The 20,000-nt window shown below is 39.5% G+C and overlaps 1 protein-coding gene and 1 long non-coding RNA gene across 8 annotated transcripts in view; one reads left to right on the top strand and one right to left on the bottom strand.

Moving 5' to 3' along the window:
• LOC139756572 (homeotic protein ultrabithorax-like) overlaps window positions 1-20,000 on the top strand; it is an 821,256-nt gene that overhangs the window by 360,051 nt on the left and 441,205 nt on the right. The window lies entirely within an intron of this gene.
• The window catches only part of LOC139756576 (uncharacterized), a 58,047-nt gene continuing 52,969 nt past the window's right edge, over window positions 14,923-20,000 (bottom strand). The window contains exon 3 of the long non-coding RNA XR_011714393.1: window positions 14,923-15,034. This is a non-coding gene — a long non-coding RNA (uncharacterized lncRNA). The remainder of the gene's footprint in view (window positions 15,035-20,000) is intronic.

Raw genomic sequence — 20,000 nt, forward strand, 5'->3', positions numbered from 1 at the left:
CTCTCCTCTCTCCTCTCTCTCTCTCTCTCTCTCTCCCCCGTTTTTTTTCCCTCCTCCTCCCTCATCAATCTCACACCATCTCCGTAACACCGCCGACCTCTGCCATGTCGGCCATTTTCATGAGTACCCCGGGCGGGATGCACTTTTAGGCCTACTGGACACAGGCCTGATGTGGGCTGAGGGAGGGAGGAAAGGTGGTGGGAGGGAGAGGGAAGGAGGGAGGGGGGGGGAGAGAGAGAGAGAGAGAGAGTAGGAAAGTGGACGGTCAGAATGAGTCGGGAGGGAGAAGGGAATGAGGTGGTGGTTGCTGGCGGTAAGAAAAAGCTAACATTGACTGAGGTGGGCGAGGAGAAATGGGGACTTGGGTGTCCATTGGGTGTGGGCAAAGAGAAGCGGTGGTGAGGGGAGGTTGCGTCTAAGGGAAGGAGGGGCTTTGCTCGGACGGGAGGGAGGGAAGGCTATGCTACAGCTCGAAGGAAAGGTGACGGGGAAAAACAGCAGAGAAAAATAACGCGAGGGGGTATTTTTGTACAGGGTTATGGATGGCATTCTCTTCCCCCTACCCCTCCCTTAAGGGGAAACTGGAAGGAAACTAAGCTTTGTTGCAGAGGGGCCGAGGGAAGACCTTCCAAGGCATTTCTCGTAGGGCTTCGCTTAAGTATTTTCCTCATTTTTTTTTTTCCAACCCCTACTTTTGGTCTGTTGCGCCCCCTCAGGAAACGTGGTACATTTGTGATTAGACATTAACGTGGAATGAGAAAGATGAGCTGGCGGGGGGGGGCTAAATGGAGAAAGGGTGGGGAGAGAGAGAGAGAGAGAGAGAGAGAGAGAGAGAGAGAGAGAGAGAGAGAGAGAGAGAGAGAGAGAGAGAGAGAGGGAGGGAGAGAGAGAAGATGCGTGTGTGTGTGTGTGGGTGTGTGTCTGTCTGTTTGTGAAGTAACAAGTGAAACTTGGGTAAGAGGAGCAAACAGAATGAGAGCGTACGAAGCTATGAGCACCTAAGGCGAAATTTGCGACATTTGGCAAGGTTAGCACGTGTAGAGAGAGAGAGAGAGAGAGAGAGAGAGAGAGAGAGAGAGAGAGAGAGAGAGAGAGAGAGAGAGAGAGAGAGAGGATGGGGTAGGAGGGAGAGAGCATGGTGGACCCGAGTACTCACACACACACACACACACACACACACACACACACACACACACACACACACACCTACGCTAATGTACATATAAAACGCACATGTCCGGACTATAATCGCTTGAGGCCGGTTGCTAGGGAAAGTATGTATGCGTTTTTCCTTAACTGATATAACCTTTTCAATCCATATGAACAACAACATGCGAAAATAAAAGTAATGGCTTTACTATATATATATATATATATATATATATATATATATATATATATATATATATATATATATATATATATATATATATATATATATATATATATATATATATGTTAACAGCTGTCACTAGTTCTATGAAGATAATATTCTCATCACAGCATCTATCTATGAACGAGGAAACTAGTAAACAGCTTGTTTACCTCTCCTTACCATCTCACAACATCCCATTCAACTGTATCTCGTGCGCTTCCTGCCCTCTCGTGAATTCGTTCTGAGCGATAAATGATGGACCAGCACAACCATAAAGCCTTGGGCGGATCAGCGTGGAAGTCTAAACGGCATCACGGGCTTATCAAAGCTCAGCGTTTTTCTAAGAGGAAGATACGAGAGTTAGATAAACATAACACACACACACCGTGCGCAGACATGATCAATTGACGTGGACACTCTCTCTCTCTCTCTCTCTCTCTCTCTCTCTCTCTCTCTCTCTCTCTCTCTCTCTCTCTCTCTCTCTCTCTCTCTCTCTCTCTCTCTCTCTCTCTCTCTCTCTCTCTCTCTCTCTCTCTCTCTCTCTCTCTCTCTCTCTCAAGCTCGACTCATAAACATGGTAAACACATGCACCTGGTAGAGGAGAGGATGAGAGAAGTACACCCTTGAGGGGGGAGGACCCCCCCAGATCTGCATACCCCCCAGCTTCCTGCTGATAGGGAAATTAGAAAATGGTGGAGAGGGTGGGTAGTGGTGAGAAGGAGAATGATAGAGTAGCAAACTTATTTTTTTTAACTTGAAGATGAGCCAAAATTTTACAGGAGAGAGAACGTAGAATGTTTCAAATGCTTCAGGCGTTGAAAATGCAATGGTTTTTTGTTTTTTAAGTCACTAGATAAAGTAGAAATTGATTATCATCTTCAGATATATATTTGTAAACCTCTCAGTTGTTCACATATGATTTCTTTATTCATTTTAGGAAAAAATGAATTAGTTCCTATAAATGAATGTTAGACGCATGTAGAAGGAGTGATAAATGATTACCATCATGTAGTTTTTAGAATGTACACACACACACACACACACACACATATATATATATATATATATATATATATATATATATATATATATATATATATACATTCTGTCTAGTCATGAGCCACCTCGTAAGTCCGACATGTTCGTTCCCCAAGAACGTCAATTAAGAGGTACTTATAAGCCAAGCCCAACCCAGGCAGTGATCACAGAGCCAAATCTGGTCTCGTTCAAGCCCTTGTTAGGGCTTAAAGAAACGCCAGATGGCTTGACACTCCCCCACGACCTCTTTGAAAAGAGGTCTGGGGCAGACCTCATCCCCCCCACTCCCAAAGATAAGTTCCACCACTCCCCCCTCCTCATCTCACCCCCACACACCACCCCCCGCCAAATGCTGGTGGCTCTGGACAGCATTATGTGCCATCAGTTCAAAAGGCTCTTCGTGGTGGCGCGCTTCATATATGGACCTTAGGAATCGTCAATTGGTGTCGATGTCTGAACTTGCTTCTACCCTGTTCGCACTACCGTCAGAGTCTACACTCTCGGTCTGAAAGTTTCATGTGTGTACGTGTGTGTGTGTGTGTGTGTGTGATTACCTATTGGTGAATTTTTTTTTTTTTACACTTGTAGGTGCTCATCTTTTGTTTTTTTTTCTCCACTATGACGTTTATGTGTGTGTGTGTGTGTGTGTGTGTGTGTGTGTGTGTGTGTGTGTGTGTGCTTTGTAGAGAGAGAGAGAGAGAGAGAGAGAGATGGTTCTAACCTCTTTCATGGAAGACTGAGCGTTGCGCTCCATTCAGTCACATATGTTATAGATCATCAACATAGGATGACTTCAGCCTCGCATACATCACTTGATAAATACATCTTGCAAGAGAGAGAGAGAGAGAGAGAAAAAAAGAATATGGCTACGATGCTACTGAGGAAAAAAAAACCTTCCCTGTAATTCTTCATTACGTTTGCACTCTTAACTGGAAGCCATAAATTGTGTCGCTGTAAGAACGGGAGTGTTCCAAAAAATCTCCCGCAAGAATTACGACCCTTGTAAACAAAGACTCTATGACAAGGGCAAGTCTGTTGAGGGTGTGTGTGTGTGTGTGTGTGTGTGTGTGGGAGTTAACGCGGTGGGAGGGGGAAGGGAAGGGGCGGGGGTAGTTGGAGAGAGAGAGAGAGAGAGAGAGAGAGAGAGAGAGAGAGAGAGAGAGAGAGAGAGAGAGAGAGAGGAGGGAAGCGAGACGGAGCAAGAAATTAGACCGGACCCCACAAAAATTGGCCTGTCACAGCAAAAATAGGCGCAGAGGCGGGTCTGAAATCTGTGAACCTTTTCAAGACACCAGCTTCAGGAAATGAGCTAAATCTTACTCAGTAGGACTTAGTGCTACCACAACCTGGAGGATCATTGCCTGGACTCCAGTTGCCCAGCAGACGGAAAGAAGGAGACATTTTTGCCATCATACACCCTTGTGGTGTGTTCCAGTAACCAAGCGCCTCCTCTTGTTCATTGTGGGAGGAATGCTTTAATTGTAAGAAGGTGATTTCTGGATCTTCTGGCTTGTTGAGCGTATGTTTTGACTTAATACTGTTGTGAAATGGTGAGTCTTTTGTCTCACTCGAAGCTTAAACATGGGCGGGACCTCTGACCTCAAACTTCAAAGAGTTCTTGGAGGTTTCTCACGCCATCAAATTAGCGCGTTAAAGATATCCCGGCAGTGAATCGATGAAGAATGGAACTCCTATCCCATATCTCATTCCTGTCCCATATCCCAGCTCTCTACCCATTCTTTCTATCCCTTATTGCTTCCTTTCTCATATTTCTCTATTCCCTTGTTTCGCTTCTATTTTTTTTCTATCCGTTCCATCATCCCGTACTTTTCTCCCCCTTGTCCGTTCCCCTATTATCACTCTTTTAACCTTCTCATTTCCCTCTTATGACCCCCCCCCCCCTTTTTTTTTTGTAAGCCCCTGTCCTACGCCCGTCCCATTCTCGTTCTTTTGCTTGTCATCCTCCCCTTCCCAGTATACTTGATGGTAAACAGACGATGCTATCCATCACATTTACGTGGTGTATGGCGCCCTTGCTATGAGATCCATCGCGGCTCTCTCCCTCCCTCCCTCTCTCTCTCTCTCTCTCTCTCTCTCTCTCTCTCTCTCTCTCTCTCTCTCTCTCTCTCTCTCTCTCTCTCTCTCTCTCTCACACACACACACACACACACACGCGCTGTGCCACAATAGATGGCTTGTTTTGGTTCCTGTGGTAGCTTTCACTCATTGACGCAGTATGTAGCCTTCAAAATCCTCAAAACAATTATCCGAGAACATCACCATCATCTTCATTACCCATCACCACTACCAGCAGCCCCATCACTATGTCATCGTCCCCTATCAAAACCATCACTTTTAATATTCACCAACCATCTCATCACCTTCATCCATCACTTATACCACCAGCTTTGTCGTCACCGTTAACACAATCATCATTATTTCTATCATAATCATGGCTTTCATCATCATCATCATCATCATCATCTTCATCATCATCATCATCATCATCATCGTCATCTTCGTCATCATCTTCACCAGCAAAACTTATCTACACGATCAACATCATCGCATGACTTGCCTTGTCTTCAGCGCCCCCGGAGCAGGGAAAAGACCACCTCTCTCTCTCTCTCTCTCTCTCTCTCTCTCTCTCTCTCTCTCTCTCTCTCTCTCTCTCTCTCTCTCTCTCTCTCTCTCTCTCTCTCTCTCTCTCTCTCTCTCTCTCTCTCTCTCTCTCTCTCTTTTCAATTTCCCGTAAGAAGGCTATCTCTCTTGCAGCACAGTAATATTTCAGCCGACGTCAAATAATTCTCAAGACCCCCTTGATTTCTAATGCAAATACCTCCGTTTTTACCCCCATCCTAGCCGCCCCCCGTTTTCTTCTCTTTTTTTTTCCTCAAGGGGGGGTTTTTGGGGGGAGGGGGATCGGGTGGGTGGATGTTTGTTCGTTCTTTGACACAATGGCTTTCATTACGACTGGGAAATTCATGAATGCAAGTTGAGGGAAATTTCCAACACAAGGTGCCTGGAATTAGAATTTTGTGCGTAATTCCTTCGAGAGCGATAAAACTGCAGGACCCTCCCCCTCTTCTCCACACTGACTAAATTATTCAAGAGTGATGTAATATGTTTCAACCGGAGGCGTATATATATATATATATATATATATATATATATATATATATATATATATATATATATATATATATATATATATATGTTCTTTATCCTTTTGTTTTTCATCACCCCCTGTGACAGAGATAAACATTGATCACTTGTTCATTTCGAATGCGTTTTTCATATCGTTGTTATATGCGTCTCAAAGGGGCAATTATGAGCAACATTCGTTGTATACACCGAGGCAGAGGGATTCCCGCTCCTCCATCCTCCCACCCTCTTTTTTTTTTTTTTTTGTATTCTAGCCCACGTTATTAACTTTTTGGAGAAAGAATATTGAGAAATGTATCAGTTCGGAGTGATGAGAAACATGATATGATTATCAATCTAGGTATGTTACGCCAAGATTGTACAGTTTTGGATACCATACGATTCAGAAAATTAAAGAGAGATATTAGGGTTTGATGGATGAGAAACATAATAGAAATTTTCGTCGGGTTTGTTATGTCAAGATAACATAATCTTGAACAACGCCTCGGTTGAAAAAGACAATATGTATTGAATGATAATATAAATTCTTCAGGCGACAGTAAAAAAAAATCATCATAGATCCTTCCATTATTACTATCTAATAGAGAATTTCAATGGCTTATAATACAAATGATATTCCTTAATGAAAGACGCGAGAAGACTGTTTTCCCCTCGCGTTTAGGAATTATTCTGCACTCTAGAATCTTTGATGATTATAATGGACTATGACTGCGAATATTTGGCAGGGCTCGGTGGAAAGAGCCCCCCCCCCCTCTCTCTCTCTCTCCAAAAGACTGTGTGTGTGTGTGTGTGTGTGTGTGTGTGTGTGTATGTGTGTGTGTGCGAGAGTCAGACGTCCACCCAAAAGCCAATAATGTCAACGGGTCGAGGCAGCAGCAGCAGCAGCAGCAGTGGTGCTCCTCCTCTCTCGCACGTCGTTCTTCCTCTTCCTCCGCTTTCTGGTGTGGTTTCAAGACGTTATTATTGTACCATTACTTTTGCCAGTGAATGCTATAAATACGGGACACCTACCGCACTCCCTCCGAAAGGGAGGAGGGCCTTGAATGCGGGAGATCCAGGGCGAGTGGAGAAGGAGAGGGAGAACTTGAGTTACGGTGAGAGATTAAAGGCAATAAATCAAGGTTGTAAACCAAGCTGTTGATGGAAAGTTTTGGACGTGGTTCTTGAGGGATGATTTTCATGTAGGATGTGTGACGCCTTAGCAGCAAAAGGCTAATGTGAAGAAATCATTGATTTTCTGGCGCGATTATAACCTTCTATAGACGTACAAATTTTGAAGGCTAATGCAATGATGGATTGGCATTTTGGGAGGAATCACTGCATGGAATATGTATATGGCATAAGAACGTAAGGAAAGAAGCAAAGAAGAAAATGCTACGATTTGAAAAGTGGATTTATGGATCTGAGAAATGAAATAGATTATATATTCACCACGACAACGAAAGCCGTGGTGATTTCGTGGATACAGAAGAATGTAAATACATTACCTACGGCTGACAAAAATTTTGGCTGTGAAATGTTTTAAAATGTATAATGGGGTTTGAGGAAGACGAAGGGAGCGGGAAGTCAGTTTTTATTTCAAGGGAGAATGTAGGTTTAATTATACTGGACGAGCGGAGGGGCGAGTGCACTTGTGTTTGGGATGAGTTTAGACAAGGCTGTGTTTTGTCTCCATGGCTGTTTGATCCCTTTGTACACGGACGTGGAAGAGAGTTCTTGATATGTACTATAGCATGAAGAATGAGACTGAAAGAAGAATAGCAGGTGGGATGGGATGTTAATGTAAGCAGATGATGCTATTAAACTTCTAATTCACAGAGTTATTAGATACATTATGAGTGCATACTACCCATAGACAAAGGTTAAAGAAACGAGACACATAGCGAGTGGTCTAGATTCCCGTGGGATACGGTACGTAAAGATGGCCAATTGCCTCTTGAATTATCGGGGTGAGTAGTGGAAAGGAAGGAATCATTTGCTAATAACCCGCGAAGGGTCACGAAGGTTAAAGTGTGAGTCTGCAGGTGCAGCTTCTGCGCATCCCTGGAAGGGATAGTTAAGGGCGCCATGATGTATGGGGGTCATTCAGGCTTGGGTATGCAATGGTGGAATGACGGGGACAAAGAGAGAGAGAGAGAGAGAGAGAGAGAGAGAGAGAGAGAGAGAGAGAGAGAGAGAGAGAGAGAGAGAGAGAGAGAGAGAGAGAGAGAGAGAGAGAGAGAGAGAGAGAGAGAGAGACAGCAGCACCAACTGTGTAGTGATGGACTCCTCAAGATTAGAATGCGGAGTAGGATGGAGGGGACGGGTGAAAAATGACCATGTTTAGAGTGAGGCACGGCATGGTTGATGAGCGCGCTGATGGATGGATGCAACTCGGAGATTACTGCAGACTTCTTGGGAAGAGGGAATGACACAAAGAGGACTGCTAAAGCGAGAGCGTAAGAGAGAAAGAAGGAGGGAAGAAGGGAGGGAGGTTAAAAAAAGAGGAAGTGGGGTTAAGTACCAAGAACGAGGTGGGATGATAAAACGAGGAGAGGGAAGACAGTGTGGAATGAGAGGAGTGTAATCTCCTCAGTGATCAGGGTGAGGGAAGGGTAAGTATTCGAGGAGACGAGTTGGCATTGACCGCCATGCTGGATGATGGGGGCCGGCGCGTCTTGGATCTGAATTGGTAGTGAGATGAACAGATAGACAAAGACGCCGACGCAGAGGATAAAACGATGCGCCGACGTAGGAAATTTACATCACTGTAATTGTTTTAATTATCCATTACCGCTGTTGTCTTTGTCATCATGATCTCTGCCATAATTGTTATCACTGAATGCATTATTATCATTCGTTATCGTTATGATGATGATGATTATCATTATTATCATTATCATTATTAATATTATTATTATCATCATTATTATTATTATTATTATTATTATTATTATTATTATTATTATTATTATTGTTATTATTATTATCATTATTATTATTATTATTATTATTATTATTATTATTATTATTATTATTATTATTATTATTATTATTATTATCATTATTGTTATTATTATTATTATCATTATTATCATTATTATTATTATTATTATCATTATTATTATTATTATTATTATTATTATTAATATTATTATTATTATTATTGTTATTATCATTAATATCATTATCATTATTACTAGTGTAATCATTTTTGATATTATTATTATTATCATTATTATCATTATTATTATTATTATTATTATTATTATTATTATTATTATTATTATTATTATTGTTATTATTATTATTATAATTATTATTATTATCATTGTTATGATTATTATTATTATTATTATTATTATTATTATTATTATTATTATTATTATCATTATTATTATCATTGATATCATTATTATTATCATCATTATTATCATTGATATCATTATCATTATCATTGTCATTATAATTGCTATAATCATCATTATCGTTGTCGATAACCCCTTACTACCTCTCTTACCATGAAGAAGTTACAAGTCTTATAATCATCCCATTCCGTGATTAGACATGGGGCCGATTGGCATATCATTGGCCGTTTGACTGGCATTACGATCGGCGTATATAATTGCCATTTGATTGGGTCTACGATTGGCGTATGATTGGCTTTGCAATTACAGCGACCTTCAGGTTGTTGGAAGCGGTGCTGAAGTTGTAAACCAGGTCTGGGTGATATAGCCAAAGATTACAAATGGCGAGAAGGAAATAGAAAAGAAAACCACATGATAATGAGAGGAAAGACACTAAGTTTTTTTACGATTTCTTTTTTGTCTTCCACTGAACATTGTCTTAACTGAACCACATGCAAAGGAAATATTCTTTTTTTGCTTTTTTCATTTCTAATCAATATATTGCTGGTAGTCAGCGAAATTTATTCTATATATCTTTTCATCTCTTTGATTATAGTCGACCCATCCGTTTTTTTTTCTCCTAATATACTACTGATCATCATCACTAGTATGATTACTATTAATGAGGTAATTTCTATATGATTTTATCGGTCTATTTTGCTCTATCTAGAAGGGGGGGGGGGGTGAATGATTGATTAGCTCTAGCATATAATACTTTAAGTAAAAAGAATTTGCGTCAAACAAAGGCTATAGTATTTGATTTGTTTAATTAGTTTCACTTTTCGTAAAAGGGTCTGCTTGATTTACTATATTTCATATTACCAAAAATTATAACTTTACCCCAAGACTTTCTTTTTAATTTGAAGTCATCAGTCTTGCAATTTTTGAGGTGGGATTAATTGATTTGTTGCATCACGATTCATTTACAAAGAAATGATAATAACACCAATCCAAGGCTATTTTCTTTATCGAAATTTATTAATAAGTTTGCTATTTTTTGAGTAGATCTGACTGATTTGCTGTATCACAATTTGATAAAAGAAAGTAAAATTATCGTAGTGTGACAGACTGATTTTAGCGAGGATTTTCTCATTTTTGTGTTCTATGGTTGACTATTAATTGTTTGTAAGGAGGTTATCGAAGGCGTTGCTTAGGTCGCTCGCTAGTTAAGATAGCTGCTAATGATAGCTATTACCGGCGTAACTTAGGCCAACCGCTAGTTAAGGCAGCTGTAAATATTAGCTAATGTAGGCCTAACTCACGTGGGACACTAGTTAAGGCAACCTTAAATATTAGTTAATATAACCTTTGCTAAGTCAGTCGCTAGTTAAGGCAACGGTGAACGTTACCAAAGGAAGATGTAGACGTTGATTTCACAATCACATATTTCTTATGGTACATTTCTGAGCTGAATTGGTGAACACCGTTCGATGAATGCTGAGTAATAGACTGCAAAAGACAAGGGTTTACCAATAAGGGATATAATACCACTAATGCTACGATCATAATTCTTGATGGAGTATGGGAAATGAAGAGTTGGTTTCGACATTTGCCGAATCTCAGACCGCGAAGAAAATTTTACAGATGAGGGAATAGTATGTTGAGACAAAGAAAGAATATCATATAATTCGGACAGATAAGCTTCTATAAGCGTGAAAACGAGCAATCATTCAGTCCCTTTACAAGTATGATAAGGATATGTTGTATATTCATTTAGTAAAGGGGATCATGGGTAAAGTATGATGATCAAAAAATTCTGTAGCCCAGTAAACTCACATCTAAACACAGATGAGCTAAAGATCTTATGTCTTCAGAGCCTACAAGCAAGACACGACGCACCTTGGGAGTATGATGACCCTTTTGAAATGACCAATTTGTACAGTACGGGGAGGGAGTTTTACACTCGTGACGACCCATGTATTGAACCTTTTCCCCTAAAATATAACTTTCTTAAACTTTAGTATACTGTCAGCATTCAGAATTACAAGACTCATTTTGTAACAGTCATCCCTTGAGTTTATACCGAGATAGTATATCACTCTCCAATTTTAACAAATTTCTTTTTTGCTTGATATTATGCTACGGATTTTTGGTTAATTTTTTTTGTTCATTTTCAAAAAACATTTTTTTTGTCGACGCCGTCAAGCTGTTTTAGGAACTCGAGGGGATGTTGGCAAGTGGACCGACCCCTTACTCTTCTCTCTTTCATGCCGGAGAACTTAGTGGTCTCTGACCTCTTACAATTATTCAGGTATCGTCTTTGTCTCTCTCCTCTGGACTTTCTCTATCTGTTCTGTTAGCTTGTGTAAGTGCGATGTGTGTGTGTGTGTGTGTGTGTGTGTGTGTGTGTGTGTGTGTGTGTGTGTGTGTGTGTGAGTATTTTTCCTTCTACCTGCAGGGCGTCTGTACTAACGGCGGTGCCCAGGGAGAGGCTGATTAAATTCTGCAGAGAGAGAGAGATGAAATATAGATGAATTCGTTTTTGTGTGTATATACATATATATATATATATATATATATATATATATATATATATATATATATATATATATATATATATATATATATATATATATATATATATATATATATATATATATATATATATATATATATATATATATAAATATATATATATATATATATATATATATATGTATATACAGAGAACAGACATACAAACGCACATGAGCAAATCTATTCAGATATACACAGATAAACAGTAACACTGGATTACAGATACCTTCAGGAAAAAAAAAATAAAAGATACTGCATCTGCAAAATGAAGGCAAAATTATATTTCCCTCAGAACCAGAGACATATCGTAGTTGTCTGAAGCCAGGTGCACGCCAGTGTCACAGAGAGCACGGCGTCCAAGCGGTGTGTTGTTTGGGAGGGAGTGAGAAAGTGAGGAGGTCACCTTCGCTGAGGCTGTCTTACCTCCGTCAGTCGGACGCTTGCGAGTTACAGTCTCGAGGACCATCTCTCTCTCTCTCTCTCTCTCTCTCTCTCTCTCTCTCTCTCTCTCTCTCTCTCTCTCTCTCTCTCTCTCTGCATCTACCCATCTACCTTAACTGTCCCCCCCCATCTATTTCCCCCAGGGTTAATGTAGATCATTTCCTCCATAAACAAACAGACAACAGGTTTCCCCACCAGGCTTTCTTTTGTTTAGCTTTGAATGATGGTGATAAAGTAACACATTCATTCAGACGTACAACCTTTCCTTTTATTTCTTTTACATAAAAGTGAAGCTGGTCGCTGTAAATAATTTAAATGTACGCGAGAAATGTGAATAATGACCGTAAATGTATTTATATTTACCGTGTTGCTAGACTTAAAATATTTCCACTAAAATGCTCGTTCATTATGATAAGTTGGACAAGAAAATAAAAAATGTTACTCATGCCCTACATATTTTCAAATTCTAGACCGAGGTACTTTTGTATATTGTAAAAAAAAAAAAAATGGAGCATGAGGGTGTTTTTTCATTTACAAACAATTTACATCGATTCTCCTAAGGACGCTGTGGAAGCAACCAACCAGATCAAATCATATCTATCATAAATCATCTCTCACAGACGTTAGTCATGATGGCTTTTAATCAACCTAAAAGGAAAGGTGAATAAGTGAAAAATAATTACATAAGAGGACGTTTATCATCGTGAGAAATATAAAATGGCCTCCTTCGATAATCGCAGAGGTAAAAAGGCATTGTGCTTTTTTTTTCCACTCACTATAACTCAGTGTCTTGAAACTCGGTCACCCTTAGAAGATCCATGTGTTCTATCTTCCGTTTTCTGTTCATTGTCTGTCTATATCCCTTCCTTGTTCTCTAGTTTGTTCTTTGTTCATTGACTGCTTTCATGTCCATTCTGATTTCTTATCTCTTCTCCTCGTTAGAATCTTTATTTACCTTCTTGGGTTGTATATCTTCCCTGTTGTTCTTATTTTTCTTCTTTAGTTCCTTCCAATCCTTCTCTTTTCTCTTATGTCTGACCTCCTTCTCTTCATCTTTTCTCTCTACCTCCAATCTTGCGCAACCGAACGTCTTCATCTCTTGTTCCTTTCTCTTCTTTTCGCCCCATTTCCTCCTCACAATCATATCTCCTCCCCACCCTTTTCGTCTCCATCACCGTCTCTCTCTCTCTCTCTCTCTCTCTCTCTCTCTCTCTCTCTCTCTCTCTCTCTCTCTCTCTCTCTCTCTCTCTCTCTCTCTCTCTCTCCCGTCTCTCAGGCTCCCTGAAGATCCATTCACTAAACTCCAAACACAAGTTGAAGGCGTAAGTCATGATGGGGCAATACCTCACTTGTTTTGTAGATTAGATCAGGGCTCGCCTCACTCCCACAACTAATTCTTTTTCTACCCTTATCTTTTTTTTTCTCTCTAATTCAGCGATTTTCTTTCCCTGTCATTCTTTTTTCGCATGTCGAATTAACAATTAGAAAACCATGGCCTCATTAACGGAGAAATGATGTTCCGTTTTTCAGTGTGTAAGAATTATGTATTAAAGAGATCTTTATCAGTCATCTTATGTCCAATATATATATATATATATATATATATATATATATATATATATATATATATATATATATATATATATATATATATATATATATATACGTGCAGGACAACCTATTTTCCTTGCGTTACTTATTTTCTCGATTTTCCCAGCTGAGACACGCTATTTTTCGGCTCCAAATCTCATTAGTGTACGTAATACACCAAACTTTGGTCCGGAAATTTGGGCTAAACTTGACCCCCTGAGTCCGGGGGCAAATCCCCTTGACGGAGACAAAGTGACCAGGTGAGTGCATCGAGGAGGGAGAGAGAGAGAGAGAGAGAGAGAGAGGAGATACAATTTACACTGGATACTGTTTACAAACATGCCCAGGAGTCATATGGAAATACATTGTAAATAAACAATGCGCTCAACAAGCGAGAGACGTATTCTAATTCTACCTCCAACCCTGCAAGGAGAGGATCCCTCTTCATTTACCACCCTAGAAAACATAATGAGTCTAAAGAACACTAAGCTAATTTCTGATGCTCAAAAGACAAAGCTCTCTGCTTACGCCACCAAAATCGGGAAAGACGTTAAAGATTTGGAAGCAAAATTATGAATCGGGATACGAAATGCTGGCCACAGAACGCGTTAAGGTAGAGTCACACCTAAGGCTTTCTTAGGGAAGATATAAAGATGATGTGTTTATAGACACACTATTGGTACATAAAGGCCATAGAAACGCATACACACACACACACACACACACACACACACACACACACACACACACAAACACACACACACTCACACATATCTGTCTATATATATATATATATATATATATATACGAAAGCTATATGCTCTGACGGACGTGCTGTAGACGTAAGGTAAATGCCGTGATTGACGTAATGTAGACGCACGTCAAGCTTCCCGACAGACAGACGTGTTGTAGACGTAGTGTAAATGCACATAGAGGCAGCAGGAACCACCGTCGTATATCAGGAGACGCTCCGTAAATCTGCACGATAAGCGATTGTCACAGAGGCGGTTCGTTGGCAGGAGAGAGTTGTTAATATGGCTTCGGTGAGGATTTGCTCTCTCTCTCTCTCTCTCTCTCTCTCTCTCTCTCTCTCTCTCTCTCTCTCTCTCTCTCTCTCTCTCTCTCTCTCTCTCTCTCTCTCTCTCTCTCTCTCTTTCTATTAGTACATACGCAAGAGCTACTTTGATTTTTTCAACTGAAAATCTACAATGACCAATGTATATATATATATATATATATATATATATATATATATATATATATATATATATATATATATATATATATATATATATATAAACCAATGGCGAGTAGCACAGTGGGCGCTCAGCTCTGGACTCCCACTTTATTGGGGTCTTAAGTAATGTCCTCCCCTGATAAACCATTAACTTAATATCAAGAACGACTTGTATCAACCTTACTTTATTAAAACGACAGGATTTTTTTTCGCCAAGCGAGGGAGGTCGGGTGCGCTCACTCTAAACGATCCTCAGCGGTGTATGTCAACGTGCCGTAGATCCTCCTATAATAAATAAAGATACTACGTAAGACATACAGAAAATACCAGTAGAAAAAAAAGAAGATATACTGGAAGGAAGAAAGACATCTTAAAACTCTATGATATGAATGATATCGTATTAAGATATCGATAAAGAGGAAAAAGAGCATCTTTTTTTTCCTTTTCGAACTTTTGTGTTGGGTTGCGGGGTTGTGCGCCAGCCATGAATTCAGCCGCTGAGGAGGGATTACTACTGGCTCGCTAGAGCGGTGCAACGCTGTAAAGAGTGGCTCACACTTGCTTCTGGTGATCGTGTATCTACTTTCGAAGGTACGTAACAGAATACGTGCGTGTGTGTGTGTGTTTGTGTGTGCGTACTCCCGGGATCTTGTCTTTACGCACAAGTGCGAAGGTTTCGCTGTCTCATAAGGAGGCGTCCGTCTTTGTTGTGTTACAAACCCTCCGACGTAGAACCATTGCGTCATTGCAGCGCTCCGCCACCGCTGTAAACAGAGTTGAGAAGGAATGGCGTGGGTAGAGGAAAAACAGGAATAACGCTCCTCTATTTTCTCAGAAATAGTTTAGCATTATTTTGACGGCGAGTCGGGTGATCCCTCGCTAAGCCAAGAAAAGCAATAGTCGCCACTAGGAGGTCTGGCTATTAACGGCTTGACCAAAGGAAAACATATTTCGGTGTTTTTGAAAAAATATGGCGAGCCGGAGTGTTGCTTATGATGACGCGATGTAAATTGCATTGATAAAGAGTAATTTTTCATAGGTGTAAACATACACTCTCTCGAAAAAGATCGCCTCCTTCAAAACGCTCAACAAGAGCATTTTCAACACATCTTTTGGCAGTTTTTAATAACGTAATGAACTGTTAAAAATCTTTTAGTGTCGTGATCCCAGTGGAAAATATATAAAGCAATCTTTTAAGTCTCTGAGGCTACAAAATGGGCGATATATATACAGTAAAAGTATAAATATATATAAATATATATTTTTTTCTTTCATCCCAGATGATGGTAAAACATGATTAATGTAGGAAAAGTTTGTAAAGTTAGTTAACGTAAAGTAGTTTGAGAAGTTTCTTGAGGCGTCCAGCCCTTGAGGGAGCGAATAGATATCTACCATGAACATTTACCCATTATAGTCGATGTTTTACCTCATGTTTATCGTCTTAAGTACAGGCGATCGTGGAACCAACATCCTATGAATCCGACGTTCTTTTAGCATCTTAATGTTCTTACCGTTCCTTTATCCCCTTGCTCCTATCTCTACCGGAATTCTTTTTTCTCTCTTTTTCTCTTTTCCCCTCTCTTTTTAAGAGTGGGAGGGAGCAGTTAGGCATTTAAGCACGTAGGTAAATGGAAAGGTAGGTGAATAAGGACAAGTTTCCCTCTGAGTTACGGATAGGGAGTTAATTGTCTCCGGGAACAAGACAAGCGCTTTTTTGTCACAATAAACAATGTGTTTGTTTGGGAGGATTTTACTCACCCCCTTCGCAAAAGGGAAGTGAAAATAAGTCTATTCTTTTTTTGTACTTTAACGAACTATAAATCAGCTTTTTTCTTTTCTATTTCCTTTATAAAACTCATCCAATCACAAACCACCCTTTCGTTTCCTCGTTATATAAAAGTCTGAGGCTGAGAACCTGCCATTTACAAGCTGTATGTTATCATCCCAATCATGTATAGTGCTACAACTCATAGCATGACGTCTCAGTCATTAACTCCCTGTGCTAATTGCTTAACAAGACAAAACCACACTCCAGGGAGAACCCACTCGTTCTAACAATCCAATCCACCCTGAATAAAGAGGCATAAGAGAAATTTTCTGATGAGAGAAGAAAGGGGCAATTCATCTCCACCTCCTCCTCCTCCTCCTCCTCCTCCTCCTCCTCCTCCTTCCTTTTCTTTTGCTCATCATTTCTGAGTTGAGTTCTTTTTTTTCTTGGGGGTGAGGGGACCTCCACACCCATCATTCTCCACACGCTGGGAAGATGGGGATGAGAGAGAGAGAGAGAGAGAGAGAGAGAGAGAGAGAGAGAGAGAGAGAGAGAGAGAGAGAGAGAGAGAGAGAGAGAGAGAGAGTCTGACATTTGAAGACATAAGAGCACACCAGAGAGAGAGAGAGGAAGATAGAGAGTGTGTGTGCTGGGGGGACGGAGAGCGAAATGGGGAGGGAGTGGTAGATCACGAGAGAGAGAGAGAGAGAGAGAGAGAGAGAGAGAGAGAGAGAGAGAGAGAGAGAGAGAGAGAGAGAGAGAGAGAGAGAGAGAGGCAGGCGCGACGCCCCCTCGCGGCTCCTAGACCAGCCCGCGCCGGAGTCATACAAAATGGGAGGCAGTGTTGTGGGGAAGTCCTCGCCGAGATGGGTTCCCAACGCCGCCGGCCGCCCGGCCAACCAACTCCCGAAGACCATCTGCCGCGCTGCTGCTCCTCCTCCTCCTCCGTTGGCCGACACCCATTTACCCGACGGTATTTTGACGGTATTTTTGGTGGCAGTTTCGTGAACTATCTTCACATAGGAGGCGATGGAGTACAGACCCACGCGTATACACGAAGCTTAGATAGGAGACTGTACAGTGAGGTTTATCGATGTATTACGCTTCCGATCGCCAAAGGGTTTGCGCGCTCTGATTCTCCTCCGAAATATATATATATATATATATATATATATATATATATATATATATATATATATATATATGTATATATATATATATATATATATATATATATATATATATATATATATATACGGCGAAGGAGATATGTTTATTATCATTATCGTGACATTATCAATGCCAGTAAATACAATATGAATTGTGACCTATTCTCTTGTTTTTTGTAAAATGATCAGCGATATTATGTTGCATGTATACTAGGGTTAAGTGGTTGTACTGCCTTGTTCCGCTGTATGTGTAAGCGAAAGCTAATGTAGCTTGGTAAATAAAATGAGGAAAATGTATATATATATATATATATATATATATATATATATATATATATATATATATATATATATATATATATATATATATATATATATATACTTATAGATTTGTATGTTTATGTGTGTATCATGTACGTTTATGCATTTGTGTTTACAAATCATTTTATAAATGAGTAGATGAGTTGGAGCATAAATGAATTAATAGAGAAATATATATATATATATATATATATATATATATATATATATATATATATATATATATATATATATATACATATATATATATATATATATATATATATATTATGATTGATACGCACTATAATGTACCATAACATCCTGAAATCTTGTATATACTCAATAAAACTCGTGACCTTCTCATAGACACTTGTAAGACTACGTTGCGGACAGCAGTGGGGACAAGCAACTGGGAAAGACCACGCACAAACCAGCAGGCCACACAGAGAACAGTGTTTAGAGCCCGACCACCACCACCAGAGCCTGAGATAGATGGTGTAGAGCGCTATCTATCTCCATGTGCTGAATATCAAATTAAGATATATTTGCCGTTTATTGCAGCGATGGACACAGTTGTAAATCTCCGGCGTATTTATCCACTGAGAAAACGCCGGTATATGCAATGATGTACAGGGATATCCCAGAGATAAATTCTGGTCATAATTTTTGGTATAACAAAGTGTTATTAATAAATAACATAGGTTTATATATATATATATATATATATATATATATATATATATATATATATATATATATATATATATATATATATATATATATATATATATATATATATATATATATATATATATATATATATATATATATATATATATACATACATATATAAAACAAAATGAACGTGCACACTATTATGTGAAACAAAAACAAAGATATTTCATTACGGATAAAATTTGATAAATACAGGTTTTGCAGTCATGCAAATCCGATGTGGTGAAGCAAACATTTGGCATTGTTTTGACAAATACATCATGGCTAATAACTAGCGACCTCCTAATGCTGGAATTGATGACTTGCTGGGAATCGTAATGACGAATGCTAGAAATGTTAAAAGTGGATTTATTCTTACGTGAGGGAATTCTCATGCATGCACACACGAAAGAGAACTGTCGTCGACAAGATTAGATTGTAGTAATATAAATTACAGCACAGAGAAAAAAATTCAGGTGATTTCTTTTTTTTCTGTAAGTAATGAAAAATTCTTAAAAAGATTTGTTAAGATTGAAAGTGTAAAATTGTAAAATTTGAGGTTTTGGAATTGAAAAATAAATGAAAGTACAAGATAGAATTCAGAAGAGAATTGGGATCGGGCGGTATTCGTACTTTCACACACACACACACACACACACACACACACACACACACACACACACACACACACACACACATATCCACCAAGAGGGCGATAGGAGGGTATCAACCCCCCACCCCTTCGTCCTCCCGAAGATCAACGCAATGCGGAGGTAAACAAGCTGGTTGGCCAGTATATTAAGCGAGTATTATAGATACATCAGGAGTTATTATCGCCTTTGTTATTATGGTGATGGATGAACTCGCAGCAGGGGGTATGAACAGGCGTCCAGCGGAGTTCATTGCTGTTCTCCATCCCTTGTTCTTTATGCATGTTCTACTACCTGGTGTTCTCTTCTTGACTGTTCCACTTAACTTTAATTTTCTTCTCTGTCTTATGCTTTTTTTGATTGTTGATCTGCTCTCTCTCTCTCTCTCTCTCTCTCTCTCTCTCTCTCTCTCTCTCTCTCTCTCTCTCTCTCTCTCTCTCTCTCTCTCTCTCTCTCTCTCTCTCTCTCTTACTCAATTCTGGCACGTTATCTCTCTCACTTTGCACCTAATTCCTTCTTACGTTTTTGATTTTGCTCATTTCGTTACACCTCCTTTTTCGTGCTTTCTGATCACTGTCTCTTCTCCAGTACTTCTTCATCCTCACCCTTCACCATAATCCAATTCTCCTTCTTCGTCTTTATCCTTC

The sequence above is a fragment of the Panulirus ornatus genome, chromosome 22 (genome assembly GCF_036320965.1).
Source record: "Panulirus ornatus isolate Po-2019 chromosome 22, ASM3632096v1, whole genome shotgun sequence".
Taxonomy (NCBI): Eukaryota; Metazoa; Arthropoda; class Malacostraca; order Decapoda; family Palinuridae; genus Panulirus; species Panulirus ornatus.